The sequence below is a fragment of the Mus pahari genome, chromosome 23 (genome assembly GCF_900095145.1).
Source record: "Mus pahari chromosome 23, PAHARI_EIJ_v1.1, whole genome shotgun sequence".
Classification (NCBI taxonomy): Eukaryota; Metazoa; Chordata; class Mammalia; order Rodentia; family Muridae; genus Mus; species Mus pahari.
Genome location: NC_034612.1, coordinates 7,657,723 through 7,680,658, shown reverse-complemented (window position 1 = coordinate 7,680,658; position 22,936 = coordinate 7,657,723). Strand labels below are relative to the sequence as shown.

The following is a 22,936-nucleotide window of genomic DNA, read 5'->3' as shown; positions in this document are numbered from 1 at the left end:
GAGAGAGAGAGAGAGAGAGAGAGAGAGAGAGAGAGAGAGGCCTTCTCTGTGTTAAAGGCCTATAGGCCGAAGGACTGAACGTTGAGAATGTGAAGAGTTGGAATGTTGCAGATCAGAGTCAAATCATCTCTTCAGTGCCTTTGAAAGTTGCCCATCCCCCACCCCCACGTTGGATCCAATGTCCTTGTGGCGCTCAAAACTTTAAAAAAGTATTCTTAGCCAGCCACTGGCTCCACGGGTCGGGAAGCTAAGGACATCATTGGATGACACCTGTAGCAGCGTCTCCCCAGCTTCGCTGTGACCACCCACCTATGCCCCCACTAATGAGTCAGTCCCGTGAAGAGTTTCAGGACTCTTCCATTGTTCTGTAGCTAATAAAATCTCATGCAGCTCCTTCTCGCGGCAGAACGTGAGATCTGGGGAACCTGAATCTCTCTATTCCCAAGCCCTGGTCACTCACATTTGGCTCCAAAATTAAAAAACCCCTCTCTTCCTGTCTTTGGGGTGAGGTTTGTGGTTTTTGCATTCACCAACCACATTAGATGGTGGTGAGCCACACGGCCCCAGCCGGCAGCTGCTCGCTGTTTGTCGGCTTCCTTCACCGCGGCTACAAGGTTCCGGAAGAGTCCAAGTGCATCGCGGGCTTCCAGGACTTGCATGAGAAAAACATTGCAAAATGTGTTTCCTTCCTGAATTAGGTTTTGACTAGGTTAGCTCAGGCTGGCCTTGAACTTATGACCCCTTCACTGATAGCTTCCCCAGGGGTAGGGTTACCCCATTAATAAATTTAAAATATTGTTTCCATCTAGAAAGGATACGGTTACAGGTATATTAAGCTAAATAGAATTATGCAAGTGGCTTTTGTTAGCTATCTGTCGGTCTGTCTGTCTATTTCTCTACCCATCTATCTTAATATATATTTTTGTGGTGCTGAGGGTGGGACCTAGAGCCACGCCAGGCAGGTGCTGTCCCACCGAACTGGGACTCTTCTCTTTCAGTACCATGACTACCATGAAGCTAACTAGTTTACCATAGTAGCTCTGAAGGCACTGCCCTAGGATAATGTGGGTCTAAACTGTGTTAGGTCTGTGAGATGGCTCAGCAGGTAGAAGTACTTGTCACCAATTGATGACCCGAGTTTAATCCCCACGCCGAGCTTGATGACCGACCCCAGTTCAAGCCCCACGACCCACACAGTGGAAGGAGACATGGAAGCCTAGCAGTTGACCTCTGACCTTTACATGTGGCAGTGCTAAGCACGCCCATTTGATGAATCAATAAATGTTAGTTAGGTCCCTGGAGGCTCCCCTCCCTCCTGTCTCCTGAGAATCTACTGGAGACTTAGCTGGGCACAGGCATGGGTGGGAATGACGGAGGAGAGAGAAGCCAGTGTTACACAGGAGAGGTTAGAACTGGTGTGTCCTGGACTAACAGCGTACCACCTGGAACCTGCCCTCTGGGCATCAGATGAACCCTCACATGACGAGTGTGTTTCAGAGAACAAGATGGATATCGACAGATCAGAAAGGAAGCCCCCATACACACTGTCAGGTGAGAAAAAAAAAAAGCACGCATGGCGAATTCTGCACACTCTGGAAGGGGCAGATGCCCATAGCGGATCTTCCAAGGCTCTGCAAATCAGAGGTCAGTGGGCACGCCCTTGTCACCAAAACCACCGTTCCTCATCCTGGGATGCCAGATCGCTGAGGTTCTGACCACAGATGTACTATGTTTTAAATGAACGGTATATTCAGGAAAACAAATCCCAGCCTGTGAGCTTACATCTGTTTGCACTTTGCACGGCCACCAGGTCGCTCTCGGCTCCGTGCCACAGCCTTGTGGCCGGCTCCCTCCAATCCTACTTAAAAAAAAAAAACAGATTTCAAGTTCCCAAGTCTTAAAAAAGGCACAACAAGACACAGCCACCCCCCCCCATACAAAGAAAAGACAAAAACCAAAACCAAAAATAACAAACCCCAAAACAGTGCCCCCTTTAAACAATACACCAGACAATCAACTTCCGTAGTCTCTCGTCACTAATTTGCAGCCTTTAAGGATCCAAGCTGAAGGGAATTTCTTCCCATGCCAGCCAGCCAGAGCCCCGAGCCTGCCACGCCCCTACAAGTCAGCAGGGTGTGCTGGCACCCCATGCCTTGCGATCCCAGAGTCTTTGGGTCCTATAGTGAAACCCCAGGTAACCGCGGAACTCCCCAATTTGGCAGCTGCAGCCTGCGGAAGATAACCTGGAGTTTCTAAGATGGAATCCATAGCTGAGAAGGAAGAGTTTCAGCTCTAAGTCAGGACAGAAGAAGATTGTAGAAGCCTGACCCCAGCGGCCAGGGGGTCCTGGGGATGGATCCTCTCTTACACTGTGGCTTGGTACAGACTCTTTAAATATTTCATAATACTGGTCCTCAATCGAAACTGCACGTACCTTCTTTGGTGTGGCTCGCGAGAATTTGAATGTTTTCCTTCAGATAAACCATATCGGATGTAAACCATATAGGATGCCGATAGACATGCACACAGGAACACATATGTGCATAACACATACATACATGTATATACATATATTCATGCATACATACACACACATGCCGAAGGACCTGTCAATAAGCCAAGGGAAAGCAGATATGCCCTGTGGTGCTGTGTCAGCCTGGGCCAGTGTTAAGCTGGGGTGGGGCTGATCTGTAAGGATCTGTCGGGCTAGCCCTCAGTAGTACTATCATGCTGTTGAACATCAAACGGTCCTCTAGAATCCAGTCTGTTTACCCACAGATCTGCGCAGCTCTCTGACCTCATCAGAGATGGTTCTCTGCGCAGTGGACGGGGGTTAGTGCGAAACCTGGTCAAAGGGCAGAGATTAAGCGTTCCCCAGATGGCTAGGCCACAGGTGGGAGATGCAGGTCACTCTCCACGCCCTCCCAGGCTCAGGGAGCATCAGAGATGAGGGTGTGGAAGGAATGTAAGAACCGGGGGTTGGGGAAGACTGGAGGTGAACCATGTCTCGTGTACAGGGCAGGGCTGCTGTACCAGGGGCCTCACACCAGCTGTGGCTTCCTGTACAAGATGGAGCCAGTCAGTGGTCCAGCACAATACTGACAACTGATGGCCTCTGGGTGAGGAAGAGTCAGTGTTCTTTAAGGGTGTGGCTCCAGATAGGTTGCCCATGCTCCAGGGACTGGCCCAACATCCAGGAGTATGTGGGTAGCACAAGTTGGAGTCTGTGGGTTATTTAAAGTGTGTAGGGGAGGACAAGAAGGTGGGGGTGGGTAGGAAGGTGGGGGTTGATCTGGGCAGAGTTAGGAGGAATCCTATCAAAACACACTGTATGAGGTTCTCAAAGAACAGAAATATTTTTAAAAAGTTAGTGAGGAATGATATTCAATGTATTTTACTCTGCTGGGCAGTGGTGGCGCACACCTTTAATCCCAGCACTCAGGAAGCAGAAGCAGGCGGATGTTTGTGTTCGAGGCCAGCCTGGTCTACAGAATGAGTTCTAGGACAGCCAGGGCTACACAGAGAAACCCTGTTTCAAACAACAACAACAATAACATCAAAACCACCTATTGCTCCATTTAAAATGTAATGTGAACCACACACTAACATAGGACAATTATTTTTTATCTGATTAATTGTTCACATTTCCATGTGAGTTTGACATATATCAGTTATTTCTGGAGCATTTCCCAGGCCCTTGAAATTGGTACTTACTTCTCTGAAAGGTGTAAGATTTGGGTTGTAAATGGGAACCTTCCTTTCAGATATTCTTTTATACTTGATTATGGATTAACTGTTTTTGCTTATTTAATTATTAGTTTGATTTCTATTTTTTAAATATCACTTTCCCCGATCGGGACAAGGCCTTTGAAGCCAGGCTGTCTCCACTCGGCTTTGTGACCATGGGAAACTTACTCAAGGTCTCTGGGTCAGTGTCACCGTCTACAGTGTCTGTAGAGACAATGACAGTGCTGGCATGCATCTGTGTGGATGGACAAAGATGAGAGTCATTAGGGTCGATGTTTTTTTTTCTAACGTGTTATAGACTAGGTAGTATACTTCCCTTATACGTCCTCGGAGCTGAGTCTGACTGTTGTCTGTTTATCTTTCTACTGTGAGTCTTTGGTATGTTGTGCAGGGCACTTGGGTACCGTGGATGGATCCTGATTCCCAGGACAGTGAATGCATATCCCCAAGGCAACAGCTCCTCCTTGGGGTGTAGAAAGAACCCAGAATCAAGAATGCTGGGATGCCAAGCCTGAGAGATGCAGGCAGAGACATGCAAGCCCCCCCTCCCCCCCCAGAACTCGGTGGTACACGAGCACTGTGAAGGGAGAGTAGAAAAGCCAGTCTACCACCCCGGGAGAGCTACAGGGCTCAGTCCCTATGCTGGAAGAGACGAGGTCATCACCAAACACAATTACCAGAGCTAGCTCAGCCACCTGTGTGCTACGGCATCCATCACAATGACAGAAAGTTCCAGAGTTCAGAGTGAGGCCCTTTCTATTTTCCTCGGCTCATCCCTCACCCTGGCTGGACCTGCTCGCCACTGGGTAGAGGTCAAAGCCAGGAATCCGGAGCCAGAAAGACAAGAACCTGGGACCCAGGTCCACTTTCTGCTAGCCTCAGATTCCTCATCTGTGATGTGGGACTGTTGATGGACTCCATCAACAAATTAATTACAGGAGAAAATTAAGTGGGCGTGTGCTCGGGGAGGGAGGGTTACTCGGGGCTCACGCGTACCATTCTTGACTGTTACCTTTAGAGTCACTTTAGGTTTGTTGCCACGGCACACGAAACTCAATGGAACTATTCACCCAGAACTATTCACCGAGACCAGGGAACAGAGTCAGCAAGGGAGGCCATCAATAGATGAATGGATTAAAGAAAAATGTGGAGTATGTGTGTGTAACAGAGTTTGTTTCTTTGTAAAGAATGAAATTACATTTGTAAAGAATGTGAGTTTTTTGTTTTTGTTTTTGTTTTGTTTTCAGTGAAGTGGATGGGAAGTGGAGATCACCAGCAACATTGTTACCGTGTTAAATGAACTAAGTGGGACTCAGAAATGCAGTAAGAGTCTGAAGTGTGCCATGAGTCCAGGCCATCCTGACCCTGTGAAGCTCTATCAGAAAAGGAAAAAGCGGAGGGGCCTCATATCTTCTATGCATGAAATCTAGACTAAGACATTTTTTAGGATGTCAAAGTAGGAAGGGGGCTATGGTGGGAGAGGAAGGAATTAGCAGAAGAGACGGGAATATGGGGCGGCTGTAAGCAAACACACTCACTACAAACAGCAAACTGTCCTAATGAAGCCTATTATTCTGTACAGTGGCTAAAAACACCCTTTGGACTTTTCTCTGACAGTGACGGTGAACCCCAGAGGTACCATGTGGGCTGTGATGAGATTCTGATTTTTATAAACATTGTTCTGATTTGAAAAACATTGTTTTTATAAACATTGTTCTGCTGCTGGCTGGAAGACTGAAGGAAACCCTAGGGTGGCTACTGGAGCCCAGGCAGGAGCCATTCCAGGTACTGGGTGGTCAGCACTGGTGGTGATAGTTAGGGAATGAGAAGGAGGATGGGGCTGGGGAAGGAGGAGGATGGGGCTGGGGAAGGAGGAGAATGGGGCTGGGGGAGGAGGAGAGGGAGGAGGGAGAAGAGGGGGAAGGAGGAGGAAGAGAAAGTCGAGGAGGAGGGGGAGGGGAGAGGAAGAGGAGGAGGAGGAGGGGAAGGAGGAGGAGGAGGAAGAGAAAGGCGAGTTCTGGAGCTGTGGGGATGGATGGGACAGAGGGCTAAGGGAGAGGGCAGTGTCCTCAGAGATCTCTGGGCTTCAGTTTGCCATAGGTGGGGTAGGGAACCTCTTCCTGTAAGAACGCAGGCTGTGTGATAGAAGAAAACTCTAGCAACGAGCAAACGTCGTTTGTGGAATTGTGCTTCCCAAAGCCCCGATGTACGGTTTAACCGCAGGCTTGTGATCAGTCAACAGTGTGTGATCCTTGACTCCCACTGTTCTGAGAGCCCACGGGGATGACAGAAATACCCTTGATTTGGCTTATTCTCCGGCATGTCCCCTGCCTGGCAGATTGATGTTAAGTCAGAGTCATCTTAACAGGTCTGACTCTCGGTCGTCTTGTGAAATGGGAGAGGCTCAGAAGAAGTCCCTGACGATTTAGAAAAAGATCTGAGCAGATGGATACTCATAAGCAAACACTTTGTAAACAGTCACGTCGACAGTGCGGACACTGTGGGGCCCTTCTCTCTAAGGGGACATTGAGGACCCAGCGTGCCCCAAATTGCAGCTGAGGGTTAATCTGAGATTCAGTCAACATCCTCCCTCTCCTGGGGGAGAGAAGCTAGGCCCAGAATGTGGGAAAATCTACTCCTGGAGGGAAACAAGGTAAAAGGTGTATTTTAAGGTGCTGAGCCCCGTAATGTCAACGATTACCGTAAACACAGCGTATATCCACAGGGTCCTTACGGTAAACACATCATATATCCACAGGGTCCTTAAAGATCTCTGTAAACACATCACTACACCCACAGGGCCCAGAACTAGTCAAAGGATTTCAGCAAAGGGAGAATCTGCTACACAGAAAACACAGCAACAGATGTGGCAGTCTCCCCCTCCTGAGGCAGCTATGCCCATAGTAAAAAAAAATATAACCGGGTCAAATTTGAGTAAAAGGTTAAGGCTCTCAAACTGGATAAAATGCACCCACAGTTGCCCTGTGACAACATGGGTGTGGGGACAAAGTCCCCAGGACAGGAGAATCTAGTCCCAAAGGTAGGTATGGACCCAATACACATGGCTCTCAGAACGCGTCTACTTTTAATTGAAGAATTTAATGATAGAGTTCACTCTCTTCTTAGAAAGTATCAGCTTGTGTGCTCATACTACTTGTTTCTGAGTATGTATTCAATTTCCTGAAGTATTTTCTACTAAGCATAATTAACTTTTAAATTTAAGATATTGCAGTATTATGAGTTGCACCAATTCCGAATGTCTTGACTTTGGTATTCTGAACATTTTTATAGAGAGACTTTTTTTTTTTTTTTTTTGGTTTCTCTGTGTAGCCCTGGCTGTCCTGGAACTCACTTTGTAGACCAGGCTGGCCCCGAACTCAGAAATCCACCTGCCTCTGCCTCCCCAGTGCTGGGATTAATTTTAATTGATTAATTAAGACGAGGGGTTTGATATATCCTAAACTGGCCTCAAATTCAATATAGAGATGAGTATGACCTTGAACTTCTGATCTTCTTGCCTCTGCCTTCCAAGTGCTAAGATTATAGACGTAAGTCACCAGGCCTGGTTTATGTGCTGGGGATCGAAGCTTGCTAGGCGAGAACTCTACCAACTGAACTACACCTCCAGCAGGAGCTTCACTGAGTAAGTAGTCTAACTGGACTTAGGGAAAACATTCTGAAAGACAAGTTATTATTTATGTCCTCTTTATAGACTCAAAGACATTAACACAGGTAGGTAAAACAGCCAGAGCCAACAGTGGGGACATAAGCTGAGTTTGTCTAGGCTTGAAGTCTTTATTTATTTTTTAAATCATTTTTAATGAGCACTGCTTGCTTATATCTTAAGCAGCCTGACTGTAGAGGTGAGCTACAGTCCCAGTAACAAGAAGGTGAGGGAGACGCGCTGGGCCCTTCACTTCAGCCTTGCGATAGAACCTGTGGATATTCTTAGGGCTCAGTGAACTCAGAGCACTGGAGTCAGGTTCCTGTGTATTCACTCAAGGAAAGAGTCTACGGCAGGAGAGTTTTCCAAACATGAAGGGGAGACGTATGGGGCTTAAGCTAACAGGTGAGTTCAAGGTCACGGCTGTTGTTGACAGATTTCAGAGAGTTTCTCAGACTATTGGAGCTAGGAGCAAGCTCAGGGACCCTCAGAGTCACACCAGCCCCCACTCATTTCCTTACACCCCATGAGTCTCAGAATGCCAGCTGCAGATTTCTGGGCTTCTTTCTCCCTATGTGCTTCTAGACTGTTCCAAATGAGCCTCAATAGTTATAAATCGCTTCCCTTCCTGGTGAACCACCCTCGAGTATAACCTGCATCTTAGGATGGAGAACGGGGTGTCGGAAGAACTCACCGGTGCTGGCCAGGCAGGGGGATTCTAGTCACTTCAGAAAGTAAACGTTTCAAAGATGGGTTCCGCAATTCTGACAGAAGACTACTGGGCAAGCTTGCGAGGGAAACGTGAAGCAGAGCACAGATTTTTTTTTTTAAACTGAGAAGATAAAATGAAAGTAAGGATCGTGGTTTCGGAAAATCCCGCTATAATCCTCTCATCAACTGCCTTTATTGTGTAACTACTTTGTTCTACTCTGTCCTCACAACAGAACCAGACACTCTGACCCGCCGAGCGAGCTGTGAGGTCGGTCGCTACTTGCAGACAGAGGTTTGCTGTCTTTCCAGTGAGCTGTCTGGCTTGGAGCATTTTAGGTGCATGGTAACCCAGGAACTGAGTCTACACCGTTAGCAGAATCAAACCAGTGAGGTGGTTGAGGACAGAAGAGTCTAGGCTGCCCAGTGTGTGGCAGTTCCAGCAAGAGTTTGCTACAAAGTAGGGACGAGCCTGAAGTCCCTTCCCTTCCTTCCAGCAGCTGCAGGGACCCCTTGAGGATGTGTCCCAGAGAGGACAGGAGTCAACTGCATTTCACAGCCTCAGGAAACCAATCACAGATTCAGAAAAAGGAGAGGTGAAAAAGAGAGATCTCGGTGGAGTTTTTTGAAATCACCAGAGATGGATGCCATTTGGTGCCCTGCTCCCCAGAGGCCGGCATCACCAGTACTGTTTGAGAGCATGTCAGAGGCACCCACCAGACCCGCCTTCCTTCAGGAGCCTCAGATTCATGTGCACAGGACCTCAGGACCATTCAAGACACCTGAGGCCAGTTTCTCTCCAAATGCCTGGCATAACTTCGGGCAGTTAATCCCTCGGAGCCTCCAAGAGAAGAAGGTATCACTAGGTAGCCAGGTGTGATAACATTAGGCTGAACTATACAAAATTGCCGAGTATTCAACAATTCTTTGACCTACAAAGATGATAGTTTCAAATGAAGCTCCAATTTCAGCTCAATCTATACCCTGTTCGGAACAAAAGCGTTTCTGATCTAGGATATGGGAGTTGTCAGAAAAGGCTCTGGCCGGAGTCTATATATAACAGCTAATAGGTATGCAGGTGAGCGGTGTGGGTTTCACATTAAGTCCTCCTTCCATTAAAAAAAAAAAATTAGAGGTTTAACATAAGCTGGAAGCATCAGGTTTTCTTTGTGCCCTGGAAGATGTGTTTATATCAAGCCTAGATTTCTTCAGGTTACCCTGTTTTCCATCTTAAGAGGCAGGAGAGGATGGTCCATCAGGAGGGGCGGTGAAGTGATTTGTAACTATTTGGGTTTATTGAGGGTCGTCACGAAGCTCCTAGGTAGAAGGCACTGGGAGTCTACAGCACATGTTTGGAGATGAATGTGGCTGTCCCCACACAGCTGGGGTGGGTGATGGGGTCAGGTTACACAGCACCTGAGCTCTTGGTCACCTTCTGCCACCAGCAGCCTCCTTCGCACCTCTGTTTCCCTCCTGGGTTTTGGAGGGCAGACCTAACTTCAGACTCCCTATAAAGTGAGTTTTAGACAGCAACCTTGACCTTTCTGGAACTCCTTAATGAGGGGCCCCAAAGCAGCTGGGTCTCAGGGTCTCTTGGAAGATGGAGGTGTCTCACGGGGTCCCCTGAAGTCACACAACCCCTATCGAGCTCTGTGGGCTCCTGCTGGGGCTCCCCTAACTTCCCAGGCCCTGGTTGAAATCCACCGTTGCCTGTACTCACCCCTCCACTGGAGTCTTACTAGGCCAGCTCCCTACCACCCAGATTCATGCGAGGTATGTTCCCCATCTAATGCTCTTCTCACTGCGGGGGGTAGGTACGGAGCCTTTCCTGCGGTGACATCCTCTCCCAACAGGGCTTTTCCTCTGGATGTCACCCCAGCACCCCCCCCCCCCACCAGTCCCCAGACCAGGGCAGACTCCAGTCTCCGTCCTCCATGCAGAGGGAAGAGGTCATTCCAGGTCCCACGTGTTTTCTGTGTAGGGCCTTCTTCCTTAGCACGGCACACCTGCCAATCCCCCAGGAGACCACAGCCTACCTCAGCTTCAAGGACACACTCCCTTTTCTGTCTGACTCAGAAGAACAAGTCTCCCCCCAAACTGCAGCCAGAGGAACAAGGACGGCCACACCCATTTATCAATCCAGGATGACTCAGAGGGGTGGGAGAAAAGACAGAGACTAGAGGCACCCTCCCCAGCACCGGGTTCATATCCTGACTTCCAGTGGCTCTGGCCAGGCCTTTAGCACCCCGATTCCTTCTCCCTTGGCTGTAAAATGAAGATAGCAGTGACTTGGCTTGACACGAGCCAAGCTCTTTCCCAGGCTGGCTGTACACTGCCCTTCCTCAGCATTGTGTCTCATTGCACAGTTATACATGGTTATTTAACTAATACTTTCCCTCAGGGATGACTGTCGTGTGTGTGTGTGTGTGTGTGTGTGTGTGTGAGAGAGAGAGAGAGAGAGAGAGAGAGAGAGAGAATGAATGAGGGGGAGGGAGAGAGAGGGAAGGAAAGAGAGAGACAGGGCAGAGTAGAAAAGAGGGAGGGAGGGAGGGAAGGAGAGAGAGAAAGGAGGAGAGAGACAGAAGGAGGGAGAGAAAGAAGGGGAGGGGAGGGGAAGGGAGGGGAGAGAGAGACAGAGAGACAGAGAAAGAATTGTTCTACATCTTTTTTTTTTTTTTTTAGGCAGGATCCCTCGTTGAATCTGGAGTTTTCTGATCTGGCTAGACCACCTGGCCAAGCAGGCCCAGACATCCTTCCATCTTCGTCCCATCCTCCAGTACTGAAACGGGTTGTGCCCAGGTCCTCACGCACAAGTGACATACAAGCCCTTTACCAACTGAACCATCTCCTCCGTCTCCCTCCAGCTTATACCTCTGGCGTGATACTGACCAGACACGGATATGTTTCTGTCAGAGTGTGTGCTCCTTTTTCAGGGGTGCCCCTCCTACTTTAACCCCACTGCATGGCCCCCAAGCCCACTGTGCCTGCTCCTTCGCGCTGGGCGGGATCTGCGTCTTTGTCCTAAGTTCCTGGTTACATCACTCTCCTCGTCAGAGCCTTGAACTGTCCGTCAAGAATAGCTTTATAAATAATCTTGGAAACTCCAGGCACAGACTGCTTCTGGTTCCCTGCTCGGACATTGGCAGCACCCCACCTTCCCCTGTGGCTTGGGATGAGGAACTCGGGGAAGTCTGATGGTTAGGGCTGTGTTCTGAGTTGAGCCAGGGAAGTCCCCTCTTTGTCTCTGCCCACTGGCTTTGCTAGTGAGCCCCAAGTATCTAATGTATGAGCGTAGCGTGGTGAGGTGTGAGGTGGATTAACCTGGCTTCCACAAGAGAAAAGGGAGGCTTAGGAGAAGCTTCGGAGCCACTCACTCAGGACTGGACTAGAACCTAGCTTGAACTAGGCTCCCGGGTTCTCATTTCCAGGATTGCTTGTTCGGAGGTGCCTAGTGTTTCATGGTTGATCTAGCAGCTCCAGAAATGACAGGCCCAGGAGAAGGCTTACTGTCACCAAGGGGGTCAGAGTTGATGTATGAACAACCCCCACAAGAGCTAGAAGAAAAACAGAGCTTGTAGGCACAGACAGGATGTCACATGACCTGGGAGAGGATCCACAGGCTAGCCACAGTCTCCTCACCATACGCTCACCCAAATGTCCACCACACATCCACATGTTCACTGCATGCGCCCTATACCTTTGCCCCATGTTTGCTGCATGCTCACCGCACGCTCAACCCCCGCTTACCGCTCGCTCGCCCGCATGTTCACGGCATGCTTGCCGAAGGTTCATCGGGAGGTCTAGGACTTGATCCGCTGCTGCCACCAGCAGCTCAGTGCCCATGAAATGATAAACCCAGAGAAAGAATCATAGGCGGGGACTTACAGAGCCATAAATGAAGGCTGTCACCAGACTTCAGAAGGCAGAGACACATGACCTTAATTAAAACGTCCAGGGACAAACGTAAAGGAAGGCTTCCTGGAAAAAATGGTGAGTTTTTACTAAATCTAGGGAATTCAGGAGGGGAAGGGAAGGCGGGAAGAAAGTGGGTGTTCAGGGGTGTGTGCACACCTGTGAATGTGGGGTGTGATGGTGTAAAATAGGAAAGATAAATTTTCATTAATTAATTAATTAACTCTCTAGGTAAGGTCTCATGTAGCTCAGGCTATGGCCACTATTCTTCTAAGAGATCAGGACACTAAATGAGGAGAAAAGTTTCACTAAAACTGCACCTCCCAACTTATTAGGGAATCATGCACACACCTACATGGGCATGCACACCCACAGATGCACATACATGCCCGTGTGAGAACACACACACACACACACACACACACACACACACACACACCTATGTATTTGCTGAGACAAGATCTTGCTGTTTTAGCCCAGGCTGGTTTTGAACTCCTCCCACCTCTGCCTCCAAAGTGCTTGGATTCCAGGTGAACACCAATGACTCATTAGGAAATATTTAAGCACAGAAACCCTAAACTAATAACAACACCCTCAAAGTTTCCATTGACTCCGTAACTGTTTACATGTGTGTATAGTCCCCATAAAAGCATGATTAAGTTATACATTCATTCTTATACCTGCAAGCTATTTATAGATCCAGTCATCTACCATGTCCTGCCTGTCTGCCCCCTCTGGTCATCTACCTCTTTGTCTTGACTTACTTATCTGAAACCCAGGCCTCGCATATGCTTGTGAGGTGTTCTGCCACTGAGCCAGACCCGGGTCCTTACAATGAATCATCTTAAAATAAGTTGGAGACATCATGATCTTTCAGCCCTGAGTAATGACAGTGATAAAAATAATCATAACATTATATAAACGTGTTCATACGAACAATCACCAGCATGATATAATGTGTATTATATGTGTTTTATTTTGAGACAGGGTCTCATTCTGTAGCTTAGATTGGCCTCAAATTTGGGATAGTCTTTCTGCCCCAGTCTCTGGAGTGCATGAGCCATCCTTTTCAGTCCTAAATTCTCAAACATTCTGGCTGTGTTCTTAAAAATTTCCCTCAATACCCATTGAAGTTTTGTGTGTGTGTGTGTATGTGTGTATGTGTATGTGCATGTATATGTTTGTGTGTTTGTGTGTGTATATGCTTGTATGTGTATGTGTGTGTATGTATATGTGTGTATATGTGTGTATGTTTGTATATGTATATGTATGTTTGTGTGTGTATGTTTGTGTTATGTGTGTGTATATGTGTGTGATTATTATTATTTATTTTAATGCCAATCTGTGCAGGAAGCTAAAGCCTCACTGCTTGAGAGAGAGGCTGACATCTTGCCTCCCAGCCACGGTGAACCATGAGTTCTAGACCAAGTGCAGAGTGCCTGCCTTTGACAATAGCTTTGGCTTAGATGAGAAATGTAGTCTGATTACACCCATGTGTGTTTTTTTTTTTTTAAACAAAGCCCACACATTCTTGTACCCAGTGTTATCATAACCTTTTCCTATCTTCCACTCCCTAAGAGGGCTTCCTGTTTCTAGAATCCAGGAGGAGGCACTAGGAACCACCATACTTCAAGGCAGGCCAGTCCTGCCCCTTCCGGGGATTGAACTCGGGTCATTAGACTTGGCGGCAAGCCTCTCTATCTGCTGGACCATCTCGTCAGTCCCGTCTGCTTTCTCTCTAAGCAGTAAGGAGTTGATTTACTACTTAGACTGCATTTATCCCCACACATCAGAGTACTGAATGTCTGGTAAAAAAAAAAAAAGATAATAAAAAAATAATAAAAGCACCCAGATAATCAAAAAATAATAAAAGGAAGGAAGAAAAAAAAAAACAACCCCATCCAGGCAGAAAACCTATCAGGTCTGGTGAACTTCTGTCTCGCTTTGTAAGGAAACAAAGGGGCATCAGAGGAGGGGGAACGAGGGGCGAAGACTTCGCTTTGTCAGCAGGTCTGTCCTTGACTCTGTCGGCTACCTGAACACTGGCGCGTGATTGTAATTGGATTTCATTTCACTTGTTGAACATTTCAGAGCTGAGCTACAGTTCCAACCATCAGTAAGACAAATGAGCCTAGAAGACGTCAGTTGTCACTGAAATCTATCTATAAGTTATTCCCCCTATTCCCCCACCCCGGCCTGCCTTAAACTCCCAGGATGGGAGACAGTCTGATGAGATCCACATGGTATTTTTATGGCTAAATGGGACTGACTGTACACACCCTAACCCTTATACCTAGATACTGGCAACAGGATGTCTCTTAGACCCTATAGACATCTTAGCTCAGTGGGTCTCAACCTTCCTAATGCTGCGACCCTTTAATATAGTCCCTCACGCTGTGGTGATGCCCCCAACCATAACATTATTTCATTGCTACTTCGTGACTAGTAATTTTGCTACTGTTATGAATCGTACTATAAATATCCGATATGTAGGATGTCTGATATGTGCCCCCTGTAAAATGGTTGTTTAAACGCCAAAGGCGTCGTGACCCACAGTTTGAGAACCAGTTTCTTAGCAGAAGGGACCATCTTATCCTTTCCTGATGTCACCTCCTCTCTTAGGAAATCTGGCTGGAGTTAGGAGTTCAAGGTTTGCTCCTTAGAGCAACCCACCCAGCTCTTAGTTTATAACAAGAAATCCAACCCCTTAGCTAAGGAGTGATGGCTGCTCTTTCCTGAGGCTGAATAGGCTTTTGGTGTCACACAAGATCCCTTCTTTGTGTCTAATTGGAAATCGGGTCCACAAAGCTCACTTTTTTTTTCCAATTTGGTAACAACAACAACAACAACAATAACAGTAGTAGTAGTAGTAGTAGTAGTAGAAGCCATTTTCCAGAGTTCTTTCATGCTGAGATGTTGGGCTAATGTTTCCTACAGAAACTGAGATGACTTTGGGGGCATTTCTGAAAACTGATTCCAGGGACTGGAACACAAACTTCCGGAGCACAACCTGATGCTCTGGACTCAGGACCACGCTTTCTGGAAAATCCCAACCAAGACAAGGCACAGAACACAGGAAACATGCGAGACAGACAGACAGACGTGCCTCTCTCTGCCACACACAGAAGCCATGTTTCTCGCAAGAGGTTTCTTCTGTCTTCCACTTGCACAGGGTACTCTCCCTTCGGGCATCACTCGGGGACTGTGCCTGAGCAACATACGTCTCTGGCGAGGAAGAGGATATTTACACCAATGAGGCTCTAGCCCAGGACTTGCAGCCCAAACACCGAGGTCAGGCAAGTGGCAGGGGTCCTATGGACTGGCCTTGGGATGACCCGAACCAAGGAACCTAATCAAATGTAACAAAAGCCGGTAACAGGAGCCCCCAACCAAATCCAAACCAACACACACAACTAACTGTACGGTATGCCAGCCTAGCACAGAATCTCGGTAGTTGTATAGACGGACCCACGATAGATTTCAAAGTCTCTGTTTCACCGAGAGAAAATGGAGGCAGAGCTTGAGGAAAAGACTCAGACAACTGGCCAACAACTGACGGGGTCTCTCTCTCCCGGGCTCCTTCCTTCTGGGTTCTGCCTATCCCCTTTCACGATGTTTAGTGACTGACTCGTCCGGACAGCTCACACATGACTTCTGATTGCATAGATGATAGGCCAAAGGGTGGGGAGCTCAGCTCACTCACCCCAAGTCACGGTGACCCCCGGATGCATTCCAGAATGATGTGTCTATTGATTCTCTGAGACACAGGGTGATTTGACTGTGGTGAGCTCATCGTGGAAGACGCCCCGTCACCAAAGAGATTAGTGCAAAACGATCTCTGAGGTCCCTGCCTCTGAGAAGTCTCCCCTGATCCCCTCAGCCACATCACCCTGGCAACAATGGTAAGGTACACCCACCATGACTGAAGAGATGTCACACTGGGCACAGGGCTTGCTGGATGCCCCATTGTCTGGTTGTAGCCAACCTCAGGGTGGGGCTCAGGCTACCAGTATGAGGCTCCTGCCCTTGGACATGCAGCATCAACACACACATGATGTCATATCTGACATACACTGGTGTGATTTGTGGAACCACTCGTGGTAACTGCCCTCACTCTCGGTTTTTTCACTGAATACAAGATGTCAAGCCCCAAGAGCCCTGATAACGGCTGCTCACACTGGAGACTCAGTGGCATTTTCCTGTTGATACATTATTTGTGTTGCACATCTCCAAGTACGCTCCATCCCAGCAGGACAGGCTAATCATCCCCTCCTTCTCAGGGTCAGGCGCTCCAGTACCATGGACACATCCAAGACTCATCAAAGGCTGGGCCAAGGCTGAACACAAAACAAGGGCTTTGATGAGACCTCTGACAGTATCTGCTTGATTCTGAAGTTGTTTCTGATGGGTCACCTTAAAAAAGGAAGTTTCTCTCCGAAAGGATTAGCCAGTGGGCAAAGTCTCACTGTTAGGTGGGACCTCAGGGCTGATGGCTAGCAAGTCCGATGTGGGAGGAATCCGAGGGAGCTCACTGACTTACAGGGACAACTGGAAGAGAGAAAAATCCTACCCTCTTCCATGCCTGACTTTGGGGCCTCTCTATTGTGAGGACAACACGAACTCTTACCCACAAGTTCAAGACAAAAATGTCAAGACATGAAGATCTCCCCCGACTCCGTCAGAGACAGGCTGTACAAGTTTGGGCGGGTCACATGACCTCTCCAAATCTTCGTTTCCCTCCCGTACAAGGAAGTCGGGAACCGAAGGCTTTAGAATCTTCTGGAAAGACTAGCTTTAAATGCAGAGGATTCACATCTCCTGCAGGAGAGGAGGACTCTGCAGAGGGGTTCGAGTATCTCTGATTCCAGCTCATGACTCTGACATTGCTGGTCTGTTGGGAAAGTGTTTGATAGTCACTAGATTGGAAGATGTCTAATGGTGGTCAGACATCAGAAAGAGACAAAAGGGCATGCCCACACCTTCTGCAGCCTTTATATTATTAAGCACGCGGCCCCACATTATTTGGGGGGGGGTGGGAAAGCATTCCCCTTTGTGGAAACAGCCTGCGTGAGAATTACTCCTGAAATGCAACCTCTCCTGTGAGCACATGCCGTCTTGCCTGTTGTTCTTAACTGCATTCTGAAGTAGGCCCTCCCCTGCCCAGACCTATGGGGGACCTGAGTGACAGGCAGTGAGCCGAGAGCTGTCACAAGCCACCGAGACGGGGGGGGGGGAGGGAAGGAGAGAGAACACGAGAGAACAAGAACATGGCGCAAATTTTTTCACGCTTACAAAAATCTAGGCAAGCTGACCCCCCAAAGCAGTCCCTGTGAGGGCTGGAAGTATTCAGAACTCTTTCCCCCCAGCACCTCGGACAGTGCCTCACAGCTTGGCATAGAGACCCTAGGGGGATTTTCTACCTTAGTACATCCCCACTGACCTCCTAGGCTCTCAGTTCCCCCCCCCCAAAGGTTGGTCCACAGAGATAGAGTCTTTGGGGGCTGGCAATGTCCATTTGGGGAGAATGGTTAAGAGGCAGGAGAGATTCTTAGAGCTCATGTTTGTACCTCCCAACTTGGATTTTCTTCCCTCTCTTTTTATTTAAAAAACAAAAAAACAAAAACCCAACAGCTGTAACAGGACTGGTGTCTCAAGAATCTTGTTACAGATATCACAGCATCTTTAAAACAGCTTCGTGTAGGAGTGATTGCTCCCCTTTGGCAGACAGTGCGGCTGAAGCTCAGAGATGGTAAGTGACCAATTGGGTGGTCACACTGCTGTGGCGCCCTCAGCTTCAGACAGAAATCCACAACAGGTCTCCACTATGCTGCTCTTTCCCTACATGGTCTGGGATTTGAGGGAGGGGCTACCAGGTTTTATAGAGTCTGTCTGAGGGTAGTCTGGTTGTGCACACACATCTGGAAGCAGATCCATGTGCACAAAAGTGGGGTACAGGTCGGGCTGGCTATGGATGCACACCCCCTCTGATTAGGAAGCCACAAACCCAGTGAAGGACTTCTTGTTGCCTATGGGCAGCTGGCTTGGTTTGCCCTCTCCCAGGTTCTACATCTGCAAAGCAAGGTGCACGTAGTTATCCTAGGTATTGGGAAAGCCAAGCTATTCCAGACGCATCCTGTATGCAGTAGACGCTTGCAGCATGCGCAAAGCCTCGCGTCCCTTGGTTTCTTCTAGAATCTGGGCTGGGGCAATGACATTGGCAATCATGGGGGGAACCTGTGAAGGATTCACAAACCTTTCTGCTGAGACACCCCCCCGCCCAAGGATGAAGAATGGGTTTGGCCCCTATTCCATTCTGGCATATACTACAAGTTTAAAAATCATCCCTCCCCCAGATAACCTCCACTTAAAATAAAGAAAAGCAAAAATCCAATCAAGAAAAATCAATTCTCTAGGAAGCTGCACTAATGCCCCCCCCGCCTGCTTTTTTGCTCTGATCCCAGTTTGGGTAGGGATGGACAAGGGGGTACTTTCCCCCCCACTCCCTTTGGAGGGGCCCTCTCCTGTCCTCCCTACTCTTGGGGTAGATACTTCCTGGGTGCCCTGGGCTTGCCTGCACATCACCCCTGGCAGCTCACCTTTGGGAACTCTCTCTCTGTAGAAGCCTCTAGAGACCCCTTCACAGTCTGTGTGTACGTGTGTGAAGTAAGGTTTGGGGTTCTCTAGGAGTCAGACAACATTTCTGGAGTCTCGCCTGCAGCAAAATGTGATGCATCTCCCCAGGGGATGCTTGGACAGACTGGGAGAGGGAGGTGGGCACAGCCTTAATCACCCTCTGGAGGACCCTCGGTTTGGTTTATGGGAACCCACAAGATGCAGAGGTCCCAGGATCTGTCCTGGGTCACATCAGACCTGACCACTGACCACCAGAAATATTTCCCGCGGACTTAGCACCTGCCCATAGCTTCACATAAACGTTTACGATGTTTTAAAGGTTTGCCAACAAATCCCCAGGAAAGGGCTACTTCTATGTTTCACGCGCGAACGAGAAAAACAGCGGCTTCGAGAGCGGGAGAAGAGACTTACCAGAAACGGTAGCTCTATGATTAGAACCCCAGGGGCATCCCTCTACAGTCCCTGCTGGGGCTGTACACCTGTGTGAGCCTCTCTTGCTCCAGAAAACCAGGTTCACAGTGTGTAGACAGCTGTGGGTGCTGAGGCTACCCTGCCCTTAGGGTGAAAGCAACCTTCCCACTTCCTTGTTCCCTTGGGCACAACCCAAGAGTCCTGTAAGGACCCAAGTGTCTGCGAGTGTCCAGGGAAGCTGGGTCTCCTGGAAACCCTGTCTCACTCCTGGACCACTTGGATGCAAGGCAGGGATCCTGAGCCCTGGCAGAGTGACCCTCTTCTGCTCTGGGAACCATCAGGGCACTCTTAACCGGCTCCTTGGCGGGAGAGGTGAACTTTCCGGGTTGGGGTTGGGGGGTGGGGGGAATAGCTGCTTCACTGGATCATGCCAGCTGCGGGAGCGCAGGGCTGATGGGACAAAGTTGGAAAGCCAAAGAGCAGCACTCCGGCAAATCCACCCTGCAGCTGGGTCTCCCCTCTGGTCAAGCCAGAGTCCCCAACAGGGTCACGGGGGCAGGGGGTGTCTGGAGAGAGGAGGAACGGGTCTCTTGGAGGAGGAGGTGACTGAAAGTTGAGGCCCCCGCAGGTGCCAAGGTCCCTGCTTGTGTTGTGTATCCCCCCCAGCTTCAGGCTATGTGTGTAAAGCGCCTGGGGTCAAGATCGCCTGGGGATACGATCGGATTTCTACCATTGTGACACGGAGGTTGGGAACATGCAGGGAATGGGTGGGAGGGTCCCTTGCCCTTGTAAAGTTGGAGCGAGGTGGCAGGACCCACCTTTCCAGAAGCTCACAGCCCGGACTCGGGTACGCCCCATTGCTCGGAGAGCCAGGCCGCCAAGGAGAGCCAAGTTGGGGCGCACGCCGCCCATCTGAGCTGGAGCGCAAGTCCCTGAGAAGGGACATGGGATACCTTGGGTCCAAGGCTGAGAACTCACCTGCTGCCGAGCCCGCGCAGTTCCAGGGCTATGGATCACGCTGATCACCCCGTCTTCCGCGCCTCCTCCTCCCGCAGCTGCTGAGCGCGCGGATCCAGAGCCTCGCTCCGGGGCAGGATGCTCCGGGCTCCAACAGCGCCACAGGGTAGGAGCTTCCAGAGCGAGCGCTCCCCGCCCCCCTCCCAGCCTCTTGCTCCCGCCTCGCTCCGCTCTAGCCCAGCCAAGTTCAGGACTGGAAGCTGCCAGCTTCCCCTTGCGCAACCTGGCTCACCCCGGCCGCAGCTGCCCCTAGTAGCAGCCGCTGTGCTAAGTAGCCGCTCGCGCCCTGCGGCTGCATCAATATGCAGGGACCGCGCAGCGAGCTCAGCGAGGGTCGTGAGGGGGAATTTATTTCTTAATGTCCCTGCTTTATCCTATCACCGCTGAAACGAATTAGTGGTGACGTCCAACCGGCTGGTTTATGGGCGTGGGGAGGGAGACGTCGCAACCCTCATTAAAAGGGCCGCTCTGGGCTTGGAAGCATACATCTTTTATGTAACCTAATTTCCATTTTTTTTTCTACCAGAAAAAAAATCAGCACATACACACACAATGAAGAAATTGGGGACCCTAAAGGGGGACTGGATGTAGTGACCACAGCGGGGAGGGAGGCTCTTTTGGGCAGAGGAAGACCTAGCCGAGGCAGGTAGTTGTCTATCCTACCTGGTGGAAAGATTCCTTAATGGGACAACTAGAGCTTAGCTCCTCAGGGCAGGGCAGGAAGCCCCTCACGGAGCCAGCAGAAACCAGCCTGGGTTCTTGGTTCTTGGGTGGGCAGACATTCTAGAAAGGATGCCTGATTCTGGCGTTTTGTTTGTTTGTTTTTGTTTTTTTTTCTCCCAGAGCAGAGTGCATGCATGGCATCTGGGAGGGATGTGAAACCCCCCCGGGGGGTCCTCTATTCCCCTATGGCTGGGAGACCCCCAATGCCAGAGAGGCCAGGAGCTAGGCTGGGGGAGGGGCAGACTCAGAGGAGCTCTTCCTTCTCTTCCTTTCTTAGGGGCTCTAACATATGGGTAACCATATAAACCCGTCTTCAAAGCTGTTTCTTCCTGGACAGATTGCACAGGCGGTTTTGCATTTAGCTGTCGCTGCTGCTCACATACTCTTGGGGGTAAAGTGTGTGTGTGTGTGTGTGTGTGTGTGTGTGTGTTTGTGTCGGGGTTGGGGGTGGGAGGTTGGACTTAAGGAAGGGGAGGGGGATTCAGACTCAAACACACAGACTCACACACACACACCCAGGCACCTGGCCGCTATCTTTATCTTCCGGTGGAAAGCACTGCACTGTATACGGGCCAAGGGCCAGGCCGCCCCTCCCTGTCTCTCATAAATAGTCCTCAGATATCTTACATGACAATTCTGAGGAAAAGGGGTGTAACCTTGAGGGGGGTTCAGGAAGAAGACTGAGGGGGTGGAGGGAGGAGGGAAGAGGGGAGGGAAGCAGAAGAAAAAGCCGGTGGGGGGTGTGAAGAGGCCATGCCCAGGGAGGGCCTCCAGGGCTCTGCCACTTCCTGACTGGGTGTGCCAAGTCTGAAGCCTGCTTCCTGAGCCTGATGTGGGTCTTGGGGCTGTGGCAAGACTGGTCTGGTCAAAGGATGGTGGCGATGCTCTTAGTTTAGTGTCTGGCGTACAGTAACCCATTGTGAGAAAAACCACCATCCACGTGACACCCACAAAGACTGGCTATACGTCCACGAGTGTCCCACAAAAAGAGGTTGGAGCGAGTCCTTGCAGCCTGGGCCCAGCTTCTGCCCGATCCCTTTCAAAGTTAAGTACTGGGCTTCTATGGTGTTGGGTCTCCACACTGCTCCTTCAATTACCATGGCAACTGGGGAAAAATATCAGGAAGCCAGGAAGGGAGGCTGCTTCTCCACTGGGCTGGCAGTTCACCTGCTCCAGAGCCCTGCTTGCTTGCTCGCTGGTTAGCTCGCTCCTGCTCCTGCCTGCTGTGTAGGAGTTGGGGCAGTAGAGGTGTACAGAGCGAGCTGTAATGGCTGTGAGGCCGAAGGGTGGTCAGTAGGGAAGGCAGAGCTATGACATGTGGGGTCAGGGCCAAGGCTGGGCTGTGCCTGCAGCAGCAGAGTTGGCCTCTTGGGGTAGGAGGGGGACAGAAATCCCTTTGCTCCCAGTTCTGTCCTCGTTGCTAGGCGTCTGGTACAAGTGTCGTGAGGCAGAACCCAGAGGTTCTGGGGACCCTGCTGGAAGGACTGGGGACCCTGCTGGAAGGACAGATCCTGAGCCCAGAAGAGGCACCTGCTACCATGAGGAGTCGTGTGTGTGTGTGTGTGTGTGTGTGTGTGTGTGTGTGTGTGTGTATTTGGGAGGAGGAGCGATACAGCGGAATAGAGACAGAAATAGATGTAGGTATTTGTTTGTTTTTTTGTTTTTTTTGTTTTTGTTTTTCGAGACAGGGTTTCTCTGTATAGCCCTGGCTGTCCTGGAACTCACTCTGTAGACCAGGCTGGCCTCGAACTCAGAAATCCACCTGCCTCTGCCTCCCAAGTGCTGGGATTAAAGGCGTGCGCCACCATGCCGGGCAGATGTAGGTATTTATACAGAGACCAAGAGCCAGAGATAGTGCCCCAGACAGACGGACAGGCAGACACACTCACCCTTATTTTCACAGGTTAAGGAGACAAGGGTGTAGAACAGCTACCATGTTAGAAAGAAACACAGTTCTCGCTTCACGCTCGTTCTCATTTTCCTGGTTTGGAGCCAAGCCCTCTACAGATACACAGCTCGCGTTGGATTGTCACCAACACGACCAGAAGTGGCTCCCCTCCTCACTCCTGCTTGACGGAGGGGACATTGGAGGAGGCTCTGGAAAACAGTCTCCTCTACCTC

At 49.7% G+C, this 22,936-nt stretch overlaps 1 protein-coding gene across 3 annotated transcripts in view; it reads right to left on the bottom strand.

Annotated features, from left to right (window-relative positions):
* The window catches only part of Nos1 (nitric oxide synthase 1), a 118,059-nt gene extending 97,576 nt beyond the window's left edge, over positions 1-20,483 (bottom strand). For all 3 annotated transcript variants that reach the window (XM_029533810.1, XM_029533811.1, XM_021186811.2), the window contains exon 1: positions 20,054-20,483. The gene's annotated coding sequence lies outside the window, so the exon portion shown is untranslated. The remainder of the gene's footprint in view (positions 1-20,053) is intronic.
* Positions 20,484-22,936: the final 2,453 nt, after the last annotated feature.